General features: G+C 36.6%; 1 protein-coding gene across 3 annotated transcripts in view; it reads left to right on the top strand.

Annotated features, from left to right (window-relative positions):
- The first annotated feature begins 7,859 nt into the window (after nucleotides 1–7,859).
- The window catches only part of LOC138715498 (uncharacterized), a 94,792-nt gene continuing 81,112 nt past the window's right edge, over nucleotides 7,860–21,539 (top strand). For 2 of the 3 annotated variants that reach the window (XM_069848474.1, XM_069848472.1), the window contains exons 1-2: nucleotides 7,860–7,922; nucleotides 8,646–8,689. The gene's annotated coding sequence lies outside the window, so the exon portion shown is untranslated. Of the gene's footprint in view, nucleotides 7,958–8,645; nucleotides 8,690–21,539 lie in introns of all 3 variants that reach the window. The other variant, XM_069848473.1, reaches the window with a different exon arrangement.

The raw sequence follows: 21,539 nt of genomic DNA, 5'->3' as shown, positions 1-21,539 counted from the left end.
ACCATTGGTGTAGACTCTTGTACTCACTACTTACAAATGGCTTTTAGGGAACCCTCACACAAGCCCGCCATTGGACCCTATCCTCTGAACAAGATTAATCCAGTCCCTAGCATAATATCCCACCTCCCTGAAATCCATTTTAATATTATCCTCCTATCTACACCTTGGTCTCCGCAAAGACCTTTTCCACTCAGGTCTTCCAGCTAACACTATATACGCATTTCTGGATTCATTCATACATGCTACATGTCCTGCTCATCTCAAATGTCTGGATTTAATATTCCTAATTATGTTAGGAGAAGGATACAATGCATGCAGTTCTACATTGTGTAACGTTCTCCAGTCTCCTGTAACTTCATCCCACTTAGCCCCAAATATTTTGCTAAGCATCTTATTCCTGAACACCCTTAACCTCTATTCTTCTCTCAAAGTGAGAGTCCAAGTTTCACAACCATACAGAACAACCGATAATATAGAAACTGTTTTTTTTTTTTTAATTCTAACTTTCAGCATATTCGAGAGCAGACTGGATGACAAAAACTTCTCAACCGAATATTAACAGGCATTCCCATATATTTTATTCTGCGTTTAATTTCCTCTCGAGTGTCATTTATATTTGTCACTGTTGCTCCAATGTACTTGAATTCTTCCACCTTTTCAAAAGATAAATTTTATATTGAGGTTTCGCAACAAGCTCTTTTTTACGGTGATGGGTTGTCAGCCCTTCGTCCAACCCCCAAGCTGGAGGACCACCCCTTTAGTGCTGTCCACGACTGTCTGTTCAATATATTTCAGCTATTCTAGACGCCAATATGGCGAGCCACACTTTGGCTGGTATTGCTTCTCTCAGTGGTGCCTTTCTTCGAAATAATTGGCGATAGTGAATGTTCGAAATCAGTTAGTGACATACGACAGAAGTTACCAAATTCTCCTGATGGTTCACAAAAATTGCTCATTAAACATATTTTCTATCATTTCCCTGCAACAGAAATTAATATTTAGTTTGAGTGGCTTTAATTATCATTGCAAAACAAATGAAGTCATATTTTTATTAATCATTTATAACTCCTTTTAAGATATTGTGATAACATTTGAATCAATTTATTGCGTAATAATAAAATCGTTACTTCGTTGAAGAATTTCATAGACAAGTTACTGTACATTTTAATTAAGTTACAGAAGTAATGTAATATCGGCAAACTCACCTCGTTCGATTTTTGTGTATAACTGTCATCCACCATCTTTTTTTCCATGGCTTCCGACTTTTTTTAGTGTGGTATATTACCATATAGTTGTAATAAGAGCACACAGAGCTGATGTAGCGGCAATTTCGGTAGCTTCCATCGTGTACACATCACAACTGAACGCCTCGCCTCGTCTCGTGAGTTTGGCGAGAGTGTGGAGAGGAACATTGCTCGCAACAACGACGATTTGCGCTCACCGAGTGGCAATCGGATCGACTCAGCGAGAGTGTGGAGCTAACATTAAAGAACTATAAATGATGCAGCAGAACAGGGAGTGAAACTGATGACTAGACATCGGATTTTTAGGCACTAAAAATTGCAGTTTTAGGCGCCTAAAATAAGCTCAAAATTTGTAAAATTAGGCTCTATTTTAATTAAAATAGGCATTTTAGGCACATCAAGGTATCATACTTATTTCTTTCACTGAAATTTTTAGTTATACACTAAAATACGCACAAAAAAGTATGTTTAAACATTAAAAAAGAATACTATATTATATTTATAAACAGAGCTGCACAAATTTAATATATTGAAACTAATGAAATAATGATTATTGATATCAAGATTACTCATTTTAAGTTATTGAAATTCAGTTCCATGCTCAGACTTTATTATAATTATCTGCACAGTACACTACCAGAATTTTTTCTAAATTCTCCACAGTTAACCTTTGCCTTTTGTCACCGAGAATCATTTTGAAAGCAGAAAAACTTCTTTCAACCGAAACTGATGTGAGAGGCGCAAATTTTAAATTAGGTACAATAGAAACATCAATACTTACTGGAACATTTACACTTTCCCCCGATATCACTCTTGATACTTTTTCCAACAATGAAAATCCTACATTCTTATTTAATACTTTGTCCCACTTATTTTTAACTTTTTTTCCCAGTTTCGCCCAAAGCAGAATGTATGTTCACTTGAGCTTCCTTTACTATTGCTATTTGGCTACAAAGAGATTGTTTTTCACGTTCTAATTGTTCAATGCTTGCAGGTATGAAAGAAAAGTTTGATGTTATGTAGGCAATATCGTTTTTTCACTCGTGAGTCATTCAGACAATCTTTCACTGCTTTCACACACGCTGCACTATCAGTTTCAGGTAATTTATCAATAACTGTGACCACTTCTTTAAAATACTTAGAATAATACACCACTGACTGAATCCAGGTTCCCCATCGTGTAACAACCGGCTGAGGTGGGAGTGGGATATCTGGAAAGTTCTCTCTGAATATTGAAATCCTGGATGGGGCTTTACAAAAACATTTTTTTGTGTTAGAAATAAACGAATTGACAAGAGGAAATTCATTCCGGATTGTTTCAGAAACCCTGTGAAGGCCATGTGCTAGACAGGTTACATGCGTGAGGTTAGGATAAAATGTTTTAAGAAGTGGAGCTGCAGCAACCATGTATGAGGCAGCATCAGTACAAAACAACAGAACTTTAGAATCGCCTATATTACCTGAGTATAAAGACTGTAGGCTTTTATTTACAAAATAAGCAATGGCTTGGTTATTCACTTTCGAAAGTTCCTTAACACACACGAGGTGGGGAATCGAAGGTCCATCAGGACTAAGTTTTCCTACTACCATATTTGCTATATACCTATTCATAGGATCTGAGGTTTCATCCACAGAGACCCATATGTAAGAATCACCTATATCCTCCCGAATGGAAGCTAAAGTTTCATTGTATATTCTGTCTAAGTAATTTTTTCTTAGGGTCGACTCGATGGGATATTTTGTTTGCAGTATTTTTGTAAAAACTGTCTTAAAACCGGATTTTCAATTGCATTCCAGGGAATGTTGGCAGCAACAAACGCTCTGGTTAAATCAGCATAGAAATTGCTGCTGAGATTGGATGAAGTAGGCTGTGTTAGTAAAGTTTGTTGCAGTTGATTTTTCTGCTGAGCTTTAGCCTTATGAGCCGCTCCTTGCACATGCTGCTTTAGGTGGCACTTCTTTTCTTGCGAAATCTAAAAATGTAAAGTAAACTGAATTAAAATAAAATCCTAATTGTTGTATTGCCGTATTTCTATCACAAAGTTAGTGAGTTCGAACAATCAAAATTTTAATGACCTGCAAATACTTTAACTATCGGAATTTAAAAGGTTAAAGTGTAGTGGTCTTAAAAAGAATTATCCTCAGGATAGCTCAGTCAATGTATAAATATTATAAGCCTACTCATTAAAATTAATAGAATTTATATATTTCAACTATTGTTACATACCTGTTTGCTACAAATCTTGCAGAATATTATTTTTCCATCATAAGTGAATTCTGAATATTCTGTTAGCCATTGCCGGATCAATGTAGATTTTGCACTTATATTTTTCGGCATTATCGCGTTAAACTTCACAGGAAAACGTCCTACCGCTCAAAACTTCTCAACACAAATAAGGTGAGGGAAAGAGCAACTGTTAACGAGCATTCAAATGAACCGTTGTTATTGAGATTCAATTGGACAAAAATACAAAGTTCCACTTATTGTTGCATTTCCTGGTAGTGTTAACACTAGGAGGGCCATTCTTTTAAATATTTTGTAACGGTTTACCCTACTAATTCGCAGTTTTACGACTTTTCATAAATATTTCAAAAACACTCTTTCTCCAAAAATTGTGATATTGTGTGAAGGGCAGTACAGCTAATCGGTTTCAGACCGAAAACAGTCATTTTTATAGTATAGTATATCTCTGAATCGGTAGCAGCACATGTTGTGATTGTTGCCTGCTTCAAAACTAAGGTTGGTTCTTTGTCGGCATTTGTGCCTCCAAACATGTTAAATTCGGTGAAATCTATTGCGAGTGTCGTGAGATTCAAAATATTTTGTTTCCTTTATCAATGGTTTCATGGCCGGTGTGAAGCAAACTTTCCACTTTTTAAATGCCTTAAATTTCGCAGTGAATGCATGTATAAATTATAAAAAGTAAGAGTAAAATGCGAAACTTTACAGTGAGTTAGGCATTTTTAGGCGAATATTAACAAATTAGGCTCTAATAACCGTTTTAGGGCATTTTAGGGCACTATAAAACTCTTTGAATACCTTTCAATTTCCATGAAACACAAATATTAATAATTATTTTTACTTTTCTCCTAAAGAAACAAAATAGGCATTTGCCCTAGAATCCGATGTCTGCTGATGACACACTACTACAATATGCTGACAACAAAAGAAGAAGAAAAACATTTTATTCTGCAAATTGTGTTCGAATATCGGCATCAATATTCAGATGTGAAGAAATGAACTTCATTTAAAGACTTTTAAGAACAATAGAAGCTTCGGAATATGTATGATAAGAATTTTCTTGTGTTAAATTTTAATGTTCCTTGTTAACATGTTTCGACCTATTTTCGGTCATCTTCGAAACTGGTCGTTGTTGGTCTTGGCGCCTTTTGTTTCCTGTGTGGGTGCGTTCGTAGTGTAGAGTCAAAGAGTGTATGTGTTTTGAAGTTGAGTTGTGTGTTGAGAATATCGTTGGGGTGTGTTTTCGTGTGTCTGTATATTTCATATTGTTCTAGTGTGTTGAGTTTCTGGCTTATTGGTTGGATGTGCAGTATTTCTATGTCTGTATTGATGTCTCTGTAGGTCTGGTTGGCATTTGTGATGTGTTCTGCATATGTGGAGGTGTTTTGTAATTTTGTTATGGCCGTGATGTGTTCTTTGTAATGTGTTTGAAATGATCTGCCTGTCTGTCCTATGTAGAAGTTGTTGCAAGTGTTACATTTGAGTTTGTATAAGCCTGTGTGATTGTATGGTCAGAAAGCCAGAAACTCAACACACTAGAACAATATGAAATATACAGACACACGAAAACACATCCCAACGATATTCTCAACACACAACTCAACTTCAAAACACATACACTCTTTGACTCTACACTACGAATGCATTCACATAGGAAACAAGAGGCGCCAAGACCAACAACGACCAGCTCCGAAGATGACCGAAAATAGGTCGAAACATGTTAATTAACAAGGTACGTTAATATTTAACACAAGAAAGTTCTTATCATACATGATACAGTGTTAAAAGTTGTGTAATCAAGATGTACAATAGAAGCATTAACGGTGAAGGATAACATAAAAAAGTTACATAAATATTTCACTTCTGGTTGAATAGAAACTTCAGAAAATATTTAAAATTTTAATTTAATTGCACGTCTACTTATTATCCAATCCCTCCCACTTTTTTAGGGAATTATTTTCTCATTAAGTGTAATAATTCTACGGGGTGTCTTTAAATCTTTACGAAAAATAAAACTCCACCTATATGTCTAAGGACCATCCTATGGAACACATTTCACAGGAAACTGCTATTAGTGCAATTTTCCTGTAGGTACATCAGCAGTAATAACATGTTGTCTTATTTCCAATTTAGGTGTACTGAATTAAACTTCATCTATAACTGATATCATTTAAGCTAATGGCTTCTGTCCACCACTTGTATTGGCTCACTGTTGGTATGTTTGATGAGTATGGTACGGGTGTGCACCCAGTTTGTCATCTCAACATTAATGAGTAGGAACTGGATTTTTATGTAATATCAAGGTGTGAAATATGTACATATTTATGTACGAAAAATAAGCTGAATATGTACCAAAATATGTAAAAATCATGAAACTATTTAAAATCAATATCTGGCTGGTATAGGACAGGTAAGATCCTCCAGTTGTGATTTCATAGAGCACCCGACTTTTTTACCGCACACTTGCCACATTACTATTTTTCCATCTGTAGTGAAAGCTTCGTCCAATGCAATCCATGATTTTATTTTTGTCGTTAGGGTTGAAGATGCAGGGGCCATTTTAGTTAGTTAAAAGCACTAAATAAACTCACTTGCACTTCATACTGTAAGTACTAAAACTAGAGAACTGAGTGAAATGAATGACAAAACAGTACTGCAAGCACTGTTTCGCTTTACTGAATTAGGATAAAATAAGAGGAGATGTGGGACACATTCATTTTATCTGCTACCTATAAGAAACAAAGTACCTACTAAAACCTCAAACTATAGTATTTAAAAACTGTTGTTTGAAAAGTGACATTCTTGTCTCATTCAGAAGAGTAGGATTATTCCAGCCGAGAACCATACTTTCTAATTGCTCGGAAAATCCCATTTCCGTATAGGTTTACTAAATTTAAAGTAAAGAGGTCAAGCAATAACCTGAAAAGCTATTTATTTTAATCTTTCAACATCTTTCCAGTTTGTTCCTTTACTCCAGCTTCTTTTCAAAATTCAGCTACTTTATTGCGGCTCATGCCAGACTTGACACGGATTTTCAGGAAGAGGGTGGGTAAGGTTGCAAATTGCATGGGAACGACTTAAGACGTGTGCAGAACAATTATAGTTCGAGACAAATCATGTCGTCCTTGTCCCACTCCACCGCATGAAGGCAACGCTACTTTCTGAGTGATTTTTACGATACAAGGTAGTTGTATGAGAAAGGTTGCCTTTTGTTCACTCATATTTACAGTGGGCGGTATGGGGTGAGTGCCTCTATTACTTCCTCGAACTAAGGACGTTATGTTTCGTCCCGAAATATATCCTTTCTTGCGTAGGTAAAAAGGCTTTTTAAATCTGTGTATTTCAAATTGTAAACTTCCCCAGCAGAAGTTTCTTTTTTTCTTTTAGAGAAGTAAAAATGAATAAACCCCCTAAATGTGTAGGTTTATGTAATACCAAGCCATAAGTCCAAAACAACTTCCGACCTGACAAATGGCGCCCTTAGCATGTTACCATGGCAACCATTCAAATCAACCAATCACGAGAGACGCGTAACCATGGTAACGGGACAGTGTTGCCGTGTCTATGTTTAGAAGTTGCACGTGAATACCACGGCCTAGTGGTGAATACAGTGCCCGGAATGACTTTGGTTGGCTGGTTAGTGCGTGCTTTGTGTGAATTAAAAATAGTATTTAGTTGTATTATTGTTTTAGTGTATCGATAATTATTGTGTTTAAATTATATTACACGTATTATCTTCGCTGTCATTGGTGGAGTGTATGGCTAGTGTGTGTTTTCTAGTTTTTGCAAGAGTTTCTAAACACGTGACTTGTGCAATGTCGGAAGAAAAGAAAGGCAGGCGGAGAACAAAGAATATTGTACAAAGTGCTCCGTTAAAGAGTCAAACGCGAGAGATGGTGTGTTATGTAAGGGAGTATTTCGAGAGGGAAAAAGGTAATGCGGGCCTCTTTTACCTTTGGCGCAAGTCGTAATGAGAACTGCTGCTTGTGTTAAAATTAATAAAAGCACTGTTATCGATATTGGAAAAGAAAAAGGTCGTGCAAATTGTTAACCATAAATATTTTTATAGTTTACAATTTTTTCAACGCCTTTCTAACAATATTACATTGAAGAATACTGACACTCATAAAAGTAGAGGCTTCGTATTAAATTTAAACCTGTTTACAGTTTCTTTCCACGCTTTCTAACGGTATTACATTGAAGAATACCGGTACTACTACTACTACTACTACTACTATTATTATAATGTACACAAATTTTAATGCCTAGTGTTCAACAAATTGGTTAAAAGTGTATGTGTTCATGTCACCCGTTCATTACTGCACTCTATCGGCAGCGCGCTTGCTTACACGAAAGATGGGCAACATGACAACACTGCTCCCCCTTCTCTGTAAGCTGTCAAGTCGGAAGTAGTTTTGGTCAAGGTATAATGTGGGGTAAATATGTAGTATCAAATTTTAATATATTAATGGTAATTACAAGATTCGCAAAGATTTGTTATTTATATACGGTTAGGTTGAAAGGAATATAATATGTAATTACATAAAAATCCGGTCCCTATTAATGAGATGTTGAAACAGTGGTTTCCCTCGGCCAGTCTAGAATACTGTATTTCTTGTCCCCACATTCCTTCGGTATTCAGATCTCCAGTTCGGATTGAAGTGTTTTTCAAGCAATATCTATGTTTGTAATTTAGGGAAATAGTGTGATAGCTTATATGAAACAGTAACATGGCTTGAGATAATTCATTTCATTGTTCTGGTATCCATTGCACTACTATATTTTCTAGTGATAAAAGTAGTTACTGTATTCGGATTTGGTATTCTCTGGTTTTATTACAAATCTAATATTCTGAAGGTGTCGATTATCAACACTACATAGAATGAGAACAGAGACTGGGAGAAAGCAATTATGATACTAGATGGCGTCAAGAAATTTTCTCTGTGTTATGATTTCAAATGACTCTACTGTAAAAGTACTGGCAGCTTCATACCATGAGCATTCCTCTTATGTTAAGTGTATTAAGGATGAAGTAGTCCACACTACTGGACAATAATTAAATTTATCATATCCATATTTATGGGTCCATGCAACGTCCTTTACTCAGCCATAATATTACAAAATGCTGAAATTAAAATTCAGTATTGTTTATTTTACAGAGAGAGAGGACAGAATCCTGAAAGAACAAGACGATCACAAACTGGTAATGAAACATTTAAATTTTATCATATAAATTTATAAGTTTGAGCCAAATGGTTGGTGAAATTATTGCCACACGCACACACACATACACATACATACACACACACACACACACACACGCACACGCACACTGAGGAAATTCTCTTCAAAATATGTGACTGGTTCTCAGTCAATAAATTAGTATTAAATTGTGACAAAACTAAGATAATTTAATTTAAATCCTGCGCAAATTCAACGTCGCAAATTTCTAGCACAATAATTAATAATAGATCCCTATTAGAAACAACAACAAACAAATTTCGTGGCTTAAATTGGAAAAATCATATTAAAGAAATTACCCCCAAACTAAATTAAGCTTGTTTTACTATTAGATCTATGCAAAAGATAGTAAATATCAATACCTTAAAAACAATATACTTTGCATACTTCCACTCGGTAATGAGTTTTGGAATAATATTCTGGGGAAATTCCACAGATAGTAACAGTATATTTCTATTACAAAAAAGAGTAATTAGAATAATAGTAGGTGCCAAATCTAGGGAATCTTGTAGGGCTATTTTCAAAAACTACAAATAATGCCCATGGCTTGTCAGTATATCTTTTCATTAATAGTCTTCTTCGTATGTAATCGTGAAAACTTTGTAACTAATTCAACAGTTCATAGCATAAATACTCGTCAAAAAATGACTTTCATACTCCATCGGCAAGTCTATTGTGCTATCAAAAAGGAGTGCGTTATATGGCAGTAAAAATTTTTAATAGCTTCCCTATCGATATAAAAAATGAAACTCAAAACATAAAATTATTTAGGGCCAAATTAAAGAAGTACCTAATTTCTCACACCTACTATTCTGTAGGTGAATTCATGACATTCAATAACACTTCATGAAACTGATACTAAAACTTTGTGTTGTACTAGTAGACTATATTGTAAATCTCGTCTATATATATTTCATCTAGACTGTGACTATAAATTAAGATTTTATAATAGTATTAAGTTTTTTCACTTGTTCCATATTCTAGCTGTAAGCATGTATGAATCAGGGGCGTATACTGGTTAAAGGGTTTGGGCTACCGCTGACCCTATTATTACACAAAATATATCTAACAATTACTTTAATTTTAATTACTATGTTAAAACTAATAATACAAAATTATTACATTATGTTATATTATAAACTTTTTCTTTTGTAATTTCCTTGGGCTACCGCCGGTAGCCCCGGTAGCCCGCAAAATACGCCCCTGGTATGAATACCATGGAAAGTTAATAAATACAATACAATACACTACCCCTTAATTAAAATCAATTAGTCCTATAATTTTGAAACAAGATACAGAAATAATGGCTTTTAATGGTAGGGATGTAGTATGTTCAAAGATTGTAATAGAATCATATTTTAGAAATGTTCTCAAATTTCTAGCAATGTAGATTGGTCTCATTTCATTGCTGGTAATGAAGACCGACTCTATTCTTGTTTGATTTTAAATTATAAGGAAAGTAAATAGCCTAGATTGCTCACACACTCTTAAAATATCCCAATTGATCTACTACCTCCCTCTTCATCTTTGGGTGAACAAAAAACTGAGGTGAGAAAGGTTTCCTACCCACTACAAACAGCTGACCAACGATAGCCAGGAGAGTGCTGCATTGTGATTCCAAGACAGAAAGAAAACAGAATAGTTACGGCATGCAAGATGGTATACCAGTAGTGGAATAAATCGCCAGTTTATATCATCAGTGGAAATAAGCTGGAGTACTGTAAATCAGATAAAAATGTGTGATGATTGTATTACGATGAGTGTTACCATCTAGCAGTGAAAGGGAGAATCTAGAAAACTGAACACTGGGATGGGGTGTTAACATATCTTTAAACGTGAAGATGAGAACACCATACCAGTCAGTCCCTTTCAATTCCTAAATAAATATCTTACAGATACAAAATTCACACAATAAGTCATAAGGCATAGTCTTTCAATGTCAACAATTAAAATAAATTCAAATAATTTTTAATATGTTGCATGTTTTTATATATTAAATTTATTATAATCTGAAAAAAAAATATATATATATATATATATATATATATATATATATATATATATATATATATATATAGTGGAAGTGAAAGAGCCTTGCAGATTTCCAGAGTGAATAGCCCATGTTACATGTAACAAAAAACTATAATATCATATTGGTCGATAGTTCATAGTTTTTCGGGTAAAAGAGTTTTTCCCAAATGTTTATCAAATCTCTTATTGGGTAACTATTGCGAGTAGGATCGTGATTTTTGTCCATATTGATAGAAAATCTAATAAAGAATAATTTATCCCTCTGGTGTATTTCAATAGCGTGAACGGTTTTCGTGTAAATTTAATTTTAAAAATCCCTAAATTCAAGCCATTGCACAAAGCGAGTGAGTGGCAGCATCTTAGCAGAATGAAGCTTACGTATGGAGACTCACTGAGTTCGTTGACCTCTTACATCTGTATCACGAGTAAAGTGTATTAGCGACGATGTTGCCGGACTGCTGAAACTTCAAACTTAATTTTCTAATTAACAGTGCATTTAATCACAAAACGTAATATAGGTTTTCTATTCATTTACGTGTATCCTCTCGTCCCTTTCAAGTTGCAAGGTTATTTCACTTCCATCCTATATGAAGGGTACACGGGAATAACGATCAAGGTCCATTTTAGAAAGTTTCGAGAAAAACGAATTTTAAAGTTTAAGCACTTAATACTTTGTTATGTGTGTATTTAATAGAAATTGACGTAGTGGAATGTCAAGAACGATGATTTCTTATTACTAGCTAGACCACATGATAGTACTTCCTTTCCACTATAAGATAGCATTATTAACTCAATTTCGATTTTTGATGGACCTTGATCGTTTTTCCCAGGTACCCTTCATATATATATTCACTCTTCAATAAATTTTCAGTCACTCATGGTCCTTTTTCAATAGATCATAGGGCTAATTTCAATAATACCGAGATTCTGGCGAAGTGTTCGGGCTACTGGGATAGGAGAGTGAAGGAAACCCTGGCCATAGCAGCGGGACTCGGGTCTCCAATTCAGCTCTGCTTGAACACCGGCTATTAAATTTCTCAATACCCAGACGATAGGCCGTCGTCAACGAATACGTGAGAACACATCTGCTGAGCCTACTGTAAGACCCTCAGTCAATCAGCTGCACAGCACAGCACAAGACAACACATCGGCCATGTTCACACCGTGGTCCGCACTACTCCCCCTGGCACTATAAATAAGGAGCGATATATCCCCCTAATTACCAGTTAACCCTGAAGACGAGGAAGATGAACATCCTCGAAACGTCAGTGGATCGCCAACTTATTACCTGGCTGGAAGCTCGAGAACGTTTTGAGCTAATAGGTATTCTATTTATTGTTGTCATACGTCAGTCTCTGTTGACGTCCCTCTGCTTGCTGTGGTCACAGAATGAGAGACGGGAAATGGGAGTAATGGACAAGAATCTTGTGGGGGGGGGGGGGAAGATGCAATGATGTAGAAAGGAAAAGCTCTGGTTACAGATACAGATATTTATGTCAACAATTACTTTCCTCCACTGTGTCATGGGCAGGGGAAATGGACGTGCTGTTGAGGAAACCTCGAATATTGAAATTTTTGGTCCTATGAATCTGATTGAAGCTAGTCGAAGATGTGACGATGCCAGTACAGGAGATAATAAGTGAGGGAGTGTCTGGAAAGAAGTGAAACGAAGCTTATTCGACAAGAGGCGATTATAGCGGGTAGGAGAATTGTGATTATATCTCGTGACTAGAATATTGTACGAAATGGAAATATAAAAATTGGAGATTTATCCTTCGAAGAGGTGGAAAAATTCAAATATCTTGGAGCAACAGTAACAAATATAAATGACACTCGGGAGGAAATTAAACACAGAATAAATATGGGAAACACGTGTTATTATTCGGTTGAGAAGCTTTTATCATCCAGTCTGCTGTCCAAAAATCTGAAAGTTAGAATTTATAAAACAGTTATATTACCGGTTGTTCTGTATGGTTGTGAAACTTGGACTCTCACTCTGAGAGAGGAACATAGATTAAGGGTGTTTGAGAATAAGGTGCTTAGAAAAATATTTGGGGCTAAGAGAGATGAAGTTACACGAGAATGGAGAAAGTTACACAACACAGAACTGCATGCATTGTATTCTTCACCTGACATAATTAGGAACATTAAATCCAGACGTTTGAGATGGGCAGGGCATGTAGCACGTATGGGCGAATCCAGAAATGCATATAGAGTGTTAGTTGGGAGACCGGAGGGAAAAAGACCTTTAGGGAGGCCGAGACGTAGATGGGAGGATAATATTAAAATGGATTTGAGGGAGGTGGGGTATGATGATAGAGACTGGACTAATCTTGCACAGGATAGGGACCGCTGGCGGGCTTACGTGAGGGCGGCAATGAACCTTCGGGTTCCTTAAAAGCCATTTGTAAGTAAGTAAGTAAGTAAGGAGAATTGTGAGGTGGGAAGCAGGTTGAGGAGGTTCCTGACTACTGGCGCTTCTTCAGACAAATGGCCCTACCTTCAGTTATCGAGTTCGTAAACGACTTCGACCACTGAAAGGGGGGGGGGGGTTGAAGAAAGGACTACGTTGGAGCAAGCAAGTATGAGTGTGTGGAGTTGAAGTTAGGAATGCTACAGAAGTGAAAAGTCGAGGCAAAGAAAGGTGAGATGTGTGTTGTTGGGAGATGAAAGAGATCTGGCTTAAGCGGCCTCTCCTACATTCTTTTATATGGCCAGTCGTGGCGATGAGAGGGAGGAGGTTTCCATAAGTGCCCACTCACGTGTTGAAGTGGAAACAACTATGTCTTGAGGGTGGCACTGCCGAATGCTGCAATTCAGTGGGAAAAGTGTAGTCAGCCAGTCTAAGACCAGATAACAAGGAATGCCTAACCACTCTCTCAAGTCAAGGGGCGGGGGGGGGGAGGTAGAATATGGCTGGCCGCTCCATACTTCAACCAAATAAAGTTTACAAAATTCGAGATAGATCCGCAAGGAGCACAAATGAAAGAAACACAATATTGTTGTCTTCAATATATATTGTGGCACCCGTTTGGAGTGTTGTGGAAAATCTTGGTTGCCTCGGGAGTGCACGCGCATCCAGCGCGGCACGGAGCGAAGGAAGGCGCGGGGAAACAGAACTCGGGCTTCGGTAGGCGCTGTGGCGCGTTAGGGGCGAGAGGAAGGAAAACTGCGGTTCCGACGTGGAGCGGAGAGAACAGGGGAAAACTTCTGGAAGCAGTTCTCTCCCGAAGATTCTGTCAGCCACGCGGATCGAAGTTTCGAGATGTTATGGTTTAGTAATAAAAGCGCGAGCAGTCTTCGGACCAGTTAGTTAGTTAGTTAGTCATCTGCGAGAGAGTTAGTTAGTCTTCAGTCAGCCTTCATGACTTGTCTTAGACAGCGGAGACGTATCCCGAGGATCTGAGTTCGAGGTGCAGTGAACTTGAGTGAATACTATAAATTTGTTAATTTGTCCTACAGAATAATATCTGTAATATTCACAATTAATATTTGAGGAGAAAAATTCGCTCTGGCTCCGGGGATCGAACCCGGGTCCTTGGTTCTACGTACCAAGAGCTCTGACCACTGAGCTACGCCGAATTCAATCCACAGCACCGGACCGAACCCCTCTCCTTCAATGTTTCCCTTTGTGGCCTGACTCCAAGTTTATGTCCAATGTCAACTGCCATTATATTAGGAGAGGGGTTCGATCCGGTGTTGTGGATTGAATTCGGCGTAGCTCAATGGTCAATGGTACGTAGAACCAAGGACCCGGGTTCGATCCCCAGCGCCGGAGCGAATTTTTCTCCTCAAATATTAATTGAACTTGAGTGAGTCCATAACTGTGGCAGCGTCCAGGCGAGTGCGGCGTATCCGAAAGTCTTGGGTTCGAAGTGCAGTGAACTGTATCTGGAAGGTTTGGGTTCGACGTACAGTGAACTTGAGTGAGTGAGCTGGAAGAACTGACAGTTTTGTTCTGCACATAGTGCTTGTGAACATTAGTCGAAATTAGGAGTACTTTGTTGTTCTTCTCAATAATACACGTCGTGTATTGCCATTGTCGCTGTGTAGAGTGCAATAACGACAACTGTGTTGAGTGGAATATACATTGTTAACAGGTGTGTGGTTAAAGGTAGAAACAAAAGTCACATTGTTGTATAAAAGTTACAATATCATGAGCTTCAGAAGGCTCGTTCGTCACTCTTTTCATAAAAATAGAGAAAGAATGTTTTCATCCCATTTTCTAAGTTGAAGTACTTAAGTAAAATAGGGAAACATTTGATGTTATCTTTGTTGCTTCCGTCAGATGCCACTGAGAAATATACCTTATTAACAATAATAAATTGTTAGGTTCAAAACAGAAGCTGGCATGCTGACAAACTGATACAGCCTTGGTTCTTCCTAGTGTAATTTCTGTAACTATCTTATAATCGTGAAGAACTTTTTATTTAGCTTAACTGTGCAATCCTAACTTCGGAAAGAATGGTACCGTAATGCTTAAGTGATACACAAATGTGAATTCTGATGTTACTGTTTCATAATCAAGGGCTGAAGTAGTTGGTTCAAAAACGAATCAATGCATGAGCTAGGAGCTATGGAACGTCTGTTCAGTTTATGTTCCTGTAAATGATGGGATATATAACTTCACCTTTGTTTGAAAATCAGCATCACATTTGCAAGCTGTACTTATAAGAAACACGTGGCTTTCACAAGTATAAATTTTTTTCTTTTTAGAAATCACAGCTCCTCAAACCACTCGTCCTGGACTTTGCACTTTCTTTTTGACATTTTATGACAACCTAGAAAAATTGTAAATTCACTAAAATAACACAAAAAAACAGGAAAAACGAGAAAAAACATAATTTCCGCAGGAATATTTATGGAATGTCAGATGAAAGTACATGGGTTCTAATCTAGATACAGAGGTTGTTAGGTCTGCGGAGTAGACCTTACTATGAAAGTGATTCAGTATCAATATATGGCTTTTTATAAATGCAAAATTTGACGATAGTAATGCAGTTTGAGTACGAATTAAGTCTTAATAATATACAAGGAAGAGACTAGTAAAGTGCTTTGTATGGACATTACGACGAGGTGAAGAGAAGTGAATAGGAGCATTTGAAATGTGGATATGGAGAAGGATGAAGCGTGTGAAATGGACAGACAGAATAAGAAATGAAGTTGTGTTGGAAAGAGTGCATAAAGAAAGAATGATGCTGAAACTGATCAGAAAGAGGAAAAGAAATTGGCTGGGTCACTGGTTGAGAAGAAACTGCCTACTGAAGGATGCACTGGAAGGAATGGTGAATGGGAGAAGAGTTTGGGGCAGAAGAAGATATCAGATGATAGACGACATTAAGATGTATGGCTCATATGTGGAGACAAAAAGGAAGGCAGAAAATATGAAAGATTGGAGAGTGCTGGGTTTGCAGTGAAAGGCCTGTCCTTGGGCAGAACACTGTGAATGAAAGAATGAATGATTATATAATTTAAATATGGTCCTGTAGTTAATCATAAATTTCCAGCAATTATACTGGTTGTATATGAAAATCATACACGTACCCTGGTGCTGCCCGGCCTGGAAAAATAGTACCCTGCACTGCCAGGGCCGCCAGGTCTGGAATAGACCTCTCACTGTAAACAATGTGAGAATATGCCAAGGGAGCACCCTTTGAATGGCGGAACCGAATTAACGTTAGTTAACATAGATTCTAATAATTAGAAATGCTAGTATAGCGTTTCTGTAACTATAAAGAAGAAATATAATTAAGAGCCAGTCTGCAAAGTGTAATTCCAGCACAGTTGGCAACACTGATGACTGGACACGTTTAACAGAGAAGGCCTATCCAACTTGTGCGAAAGAAAAATTCTGAACTATTATGATGTTCACCGCATAGATGTAGATAATCATTTTTGCAATCACGTTTTGAAATAATTTAAAACAAAGAACTAATGAAGTTATTACACTGAAGCCTTCACATTTCTGTGTAAAGAGAATAATACTAATACGAGGGGGATCCAGGAAATAACGACTGTTTTGTTGTGATAATTAAAAAAAAATATATTTGAAAAAAAAAAAAACAAAGTCTGTTACATAACTGAAGCTTCCTTTACTTCTCTACATAATCACCACCTACATTTAAACATTTGTCGTATCTGTTCACTAGCTTTAGAATTCCCGTGTTATACTCCTCTGCCGCCAGTTCATTAAGCCAGGTGTTCACTGTCTTCTTCAACTCTTCATCACTTCCAAAACGCGTACCACCCAGAAAGTCTTTCAGCTTAGTGAAAAGGTGAAAATCGCTAGGAGCAAGGTCTGGACTATAGGGCGGATGATCAAAGATTTCCCAACTGAATTGATCCAGCAATTCTCGAGTTGAAGCAGCAGTGTGCGAGCGGGCGTTGTCGTGAAGAAGTACAACTCCTCTCGAAAGCATTCCTCGCCTCTTGTTTTGGATGGCTTGCCGTAGTTTTCGTAAAGTCTCACAATAACGATTTGCATTGATCGTAGTGCCTTTTGGCATGAAATCCAGCAAAAGAACACCTTTGCGATCCCAAAAGACAGTAGCCATGACTTTTTGTGCTGAGAGAGTCTGCTTGAATTTTCTCGGTTTCTTGGGTGATGAGGGATGATGCCACTGACGTGATTGGCGCTTGGTCTCTGGGGTGTTGTGAGACACCCAGGTCTCATCATCAGTCACAATTTGATCAAGAAAGGCGTCTCCATCTGTGTGATATCGCATCAAGAATGTCAATGCTGAGGCCATTCTCTGAGTTTTGTGTTGGTCACTCAGTTGCCGTGGAACCCATCGTGCACAGATTTTGTGGTAGCCAAGATGTTGCGACACAATTTCACCAAGCAAAGAACGAGAAATGTCAGGAAAGGCAATATGCAATTCGTCGAGTGATGTGCGCCTGTCTTGCAAGATTCTGTCGTTCACTTTAGTCTTCAGGTCTTCTGTGATGAGTAATGGGCGTCCAGGTCGAGTTTCATCGTGGACATTTGTTCGCCCATTGTTGAACATTTCGCACCATTTTCTCACATTTCTTTCATTCATTACAGTATCACCATACACTTCTTTCAATTGCCGGTAAATTTCTGCAGGTTTCAAATGTCGTGCATTCAAAAATCGAATCGCACTCCTCACCTCACAGTTGGCGGGATTATCAATCACGTCGTTCATTTTGAAGTAACACAAAATGCACAATGGCGACTTGTTGCAACCAGTACTCACAACATTATGAGAACACATGTTAAGGAAGCCAGTTGACCTTCAAACAAGGAAGGGGAGTCAGCTGCGTGGCGGGTATGCGCAAACGGTTGTTATTTCCTGGATCCGCCTCGTATAAGCATGGCAACAATGGCAAAAGTTTTATAACTACTGTACTTATGATTTCATAAACAAAAATTAAATTTTGCAATTTTATATCGGAATTAAAAGTTAAGCATAATAAGAACATCTCAGTCATGTTTTCCAAAAGATACCCGTGACTCTTCAATTTGAAGGTACGAATCCCAAAACAAGTCAGATTACATTTAGAGAATTTTCTGTGTGTTTATATTTTATTGATACATTTACGAAAAACTAAATCCATCACCACTCAGTTATACATACTAGGTTCAAAAAGTTCCCGGAATTTGCTAGCATCATAGAAACAACGTACCTTAAACACTATTCTACAGCATTCCCTTCAAAATAGTTGCCTTCCGCAACAACACACTTTTGCCAACGCGTGTAGAGTTCCTGGAAGCCATTTTGTGAAACCCGTCTTAGTGCTCTCGTCGCGTTTGCGATAACCTCTTCAGCATTGAATCTCCGTCCTTTCAGATGACTTTTCAGACGGGGAAACAGAAAGTAATCAGGTGGTGAGAGATCAGGAGAGTATGGTGGGTGATCCAAAGCAGTTATGTTGTGCCTGGCAAGAAAATTCTTTACAATAATTGCGCGATGAGCAGGTGCATTGTCATGCATAAGGAACCAGTTGTTTTCTACCCACTTTTCTGGACGTTTCCTTCTCACTGCGTCCCAGAGGCGACGGAGGGTTTCTACGTACAATTCTTTCGTTACAGTACGACCTTCTGGAATGAACTCATGGTGCATGAGACCCTGAGAGTCGAAGAAAACTTCCAAAATAACTTTGCTTTAAGTGTGCTTAAATGCGACAGGCTCATGTCAGTAGATTTACTGGCATATGAAAGAACTCCTGCGTGACAAAATTACGGCACATCCGGCGATGCTGATATAACCTCTGCAGTTGCGAGCGTCGTTAAATAAAACATAACATTTAAAATAACTTTGCCTTTGGAAGTGTCCCTAGGAAATTTTTGCTTCCGAGGAGATGTTTTCGATTTCCACTCAGATGACTGTCGTTTAGGGACTGGGTCGTACAAGTAGCACCAGTTTCATTTTGTTTAAGAAATCACCATCTTCATCAGCCATACTGATCATGTCCCCAGCAAAACACAGAACTTGATGTTCGTACTTTGCTCTGTGGACATAATTACAAAATGCGACGAACAAACAAAACACTATGATAAACAAATGCCTACAACTCAAAACCAATAATTGCCATTATCAACAAACTTTAAGGAAATGACATCATGAATGTTACCAACAAAACAAATGTATAATATCCCTTGTTATATATTAATACGAAAAATGGTAGTAAAATTCCGGGAACTTTTTGAACCTAGTAGTATTATATTCTACTTTTATGCATGTTATATGGACGACTGATGCCTAGATATATGGGTCATAGTAATATTTGTTGATTGCTTGTATCTTCATTTATTCGAAAACAATGGAATTGCAGCTGGGCATTGAGAATGTTGTAATGACCAGATTCACTGAATGTGTCAGTCTGTAAATCACATGATATATTTAAAATGAAGACCGAACAGAAAAAGAGAAAAAGGATACTCCAGGTAGCACTGAGGAATCTGTGAACCTGTAATGGGCAAATGTGCTTGAATCTTGAAATGGGAATTATTACTTAATAATAATAATAATAATAATAATAATAATAATAATAATAATAATAATAATAATGTTTTATTTTCGCTGGCAAAGTTAAGGCCATAAGGCCTTCTCTTCCACTCAACCAGCCTAAATCACTAAATCAATACAGTACAATACATATTTAAATTACGAATATTTACACTACACTTAAAAGGTTCTCCAGCAATATTCTTCAGTTAAGTTTTGACGACCAATCTCTAAATATATTGGTTTATTATATATAACAGAACACAGACACATTACATACAACAATTTTACACAAAGATATATTATTATTTAAATACAATTTCTACATTTTACCTATTAACATACTTTGTTTTATTTTGCACTAGCTTTCAGTTATTGTGCAAGACTCAACTCATTCTAGAATATTGGTACCATCAGTATTGGTTTACCTTTCTAAGATGTACTTCCCTCTTCACTCTGCAATGTGCAGCTAGCGTATCTAAATCATCTCTAATTCTAGTTTCTTCCATGCCTCTTTTCTTACAAAAATATTTATACAGTTCATACAAGCTCTCTCTCGTAGGTAAGCCTTCATTCCTTAATTTTATTTAATAATATTGTTTTGACGTACCTTCAAAACTATTAAATTTAGAAATAAAAAAGATAGCCAAATAATTTCTAACTAAGTCAAATATGTTATTATCTGTGAGTCTAGACAAAGCGTACCTTCCAAAATTGAATTTATTAGTCAGCTCAGTAACTGTTCTTTCCCTTAATGCTTCCTTCCTTCTATTTTTTAATTTTGCAATCTTCTCCGGTATTTTATTTTCCGTGTATTTGTTTATTATTAAGGGATGTTGATTTTCCTCGTATTTCTACATACATCTACACTTGTTACTTTCTTCCATGCATAATGTTACATCTATAACAAGAAAGAGAAAGAACAATATATACACATACACATACACGTACATATACATATACACTACAATTATTTCACTATTTATTTATATATTTCTTAATTACTTTCGTTCACATCTATTTCCTTTATTCTATCCATTCTAATTTTTTTAACCAAAAAAGATATAAACCTAATTGCTTTTGCAATTTTATGTTACTAATGTTCATGAGCTTTTTATAGCTATTTCTTTATTAATTTGATGGAATTTTTCTTTTATAAATTTCTTACGTATATCTTCAGTATTTTGACACTCAAGAACAATTGAATGTCGTCTTCTCTCCTTCCACACAATGGGCATGTGCCTTGAGGTATATTGCCTCTATTATTTCTTAATTTCCAAATCCCCAGTCTAAACCAAGCTAGTCCAAATCTTTCCTTCATATTCGCATTTTCAATATATGTACTCCTTCCCCATATTTTTTTGACGACCAGTAGGCTACATATTTATTTAAATTTAGATAAACCTATAAGATACAGTAGTAACTTAATTTATGAGCTAATTTAATTCAATCAATTATAATTAATTTGAGATAGCTAGTAAAATGATGAAAATTAATTTAATATAAGCTTACTAGAACTATGTTACAGGGAGAAAAAAAAATATATATATATAAATCTAAAATATATTTCTATAATGAGAATATTAATGTAATTGCCATTAGAGGTTTTGTAAATATATTTAGAGAAATTTTAATGATAATAATAAGAATGGACAGATGTTAGTTTCATTATAAGTAATAAATATTAATCAGCAATTAATTTAAGTAAGAATTTATGTAATTTTGATCTAAATGAAGTTACTGTCCAACAACCCCTTACATCACTCGATAGCGAGTTCCAATTTACTTACTTACAATGGCTTTTAAGGAACC

Source organism: Periplaneta americana, chromosome 15 (genome assembly GCF_040183065.1).
Source record: "Periplaneta americana isolate PAMFEO1 chromosome 15, P.americana_PAMFEO1_priV1, whole genome shotgun sequence".
In the NCBI taxonomy this organism is placed as follows: domain Eukaryota; kingdom Metazoa; phylum Arthropoda; class Insecta; order Blattodea; family Blattidae; genus Periplaneta; species Periplaneta americana.
Note: the sequence above shows the minus strand (reverse complement) of the source record. Positions and strands in the feature narration are given on the sequence as shown.